At 42.6% G+C, this 1,336-nt stretch overlaps 1 pseudogene; it reads right to left on the bottom strand.

The window, feature by feature from the left end:
* Positions 1-352: 352 nt before the first annotated feature.
* On the bottom strand, positions 353-435 carry LOC139014824 (U4 spliceosomal RNA; annotated as a pseudogene).
* Between the last annotated feature and the right edge of the window lie 901 nt (positions 436-1,336).

Below are 1,336 nucleotides of genomic sequence, written 5' to 3'. Positions count from 1 at the left end.
CCACAAAAAGCTAACCTAGAGCCAGATTACTGCATAGTCCTGAGCCCTTTAATGGAAGACCCAACCGCCCTGAAACCTGAATACCCCTTAGATTCTCCCAGAACCACAGCCCAGTGGGATTTTAATGGATATAAGGAGAATCTTGGTCCATAAGAGGACTGAGAAAGTGTTCAGTTATGTTTACTGTGCTCCTGTCAAGTGAATGTATTCAATGCATTTTAGAAATACTTCATTCAAAAAGATAGATTCTTTTTTAAGTTGGCTGTTTATAGGCAAGTCATTATTCATCTAGAAACACTATCTCTCTTTCCAGTCACATGAGGTATATTTGTTGTGGTTTAGGATGATCTATTTTTATTTATTTATTTTTTCAATTAGCAATAATCGCGCCTCAGATAAACCTCATTGGCTACGATACTGCCACTGCACAAAGCTAGGATGATCTATTTAAATAAAATGCCTCTAAGTCTCTATAGATTCCCTTAAGGAAGCTAACCAGCATCTCCCTCTGAGGGTGTGATATTTACTCCACTAAAATAGCAAAACTCAGAACTCACAGCCTGGCCCTTCTTTCCACAAAGTGAGGCAAGGAGCCCTCAAAACCTGTCTTGCTCAAAACACTGATCCAGGCTAAAAAAACAAGCCTTCAAATGAAATAAGACCCGAAAGGAGACATCACATGAAACAGTTCCTCTTATCACCCAAGGGCCACGGAAGCCAGGAGGCACCAAATGCCTCAACTTGTTTTTTCACATTTTCCAATAAAGTTTTCTGTATTTGTTCCAACTCTTATTCCTTGCTCCTCTCTTGGAGGAGGACAAGATTCTTGGCCTGGATGATTCTGGGTTCTGCATTCCTTCCCCTTGAAATCTCTCTAAGACTTTATTCCACAGGTCATTCTTTATGCTACTACTCATCATCAATAATGACACACCCCAACATGGCAGGACATTCCCCAGAGAGGAAGAAGAGGAGGCAATGGCAGGAAAGTGGGATGTGAGGAATTCTAGGAGAGGCCAGGATAGCTTAAGAAATCTGGAGGCACCTGGGAAGATAACACCTTATGAACCTGGAAACACCAAAGACAACTTAACGTAGAGGCAGCGCAAATGGCCTGAACTCTGGGGGAGCTCAAGTCCAGGTTCTGCAGCTCACTAGCTCTGACCTTGAGTCAGAGCTCTCTATACCTCTGCTTCTTCCGCTACAAAATGGAGTAATAATACTTCCCTCACATCGTGTAAAGGTTGAAGGGGACATGTATGCATAGTGCCTTATAGAATGCCCGATGGACAGTTGGGCCTTTTATGTGTTGTATGTCCCTCCATGTAGAAAGGAC

This window comes from Myotis yumanensis, unplaced genomic scaffold (assembly GCF_028538775.1).
Source record: "Myotis yumanensis isolate MYYU_CA2020_CCGP unplaced genomic scaffold, mMyoYum1.0.hap1 SCAF_7, whole genome shotgun sequence".
Lineage (NCBI taxonomy): Eukaryota > Metazoa > Chordata > Mammalia > Chiroptera > Vespertilionidae > Myotis > Myotis yumanensis.
This window is presented reverse-complemented; position numbering and strand designations above follow the sequence as displayed.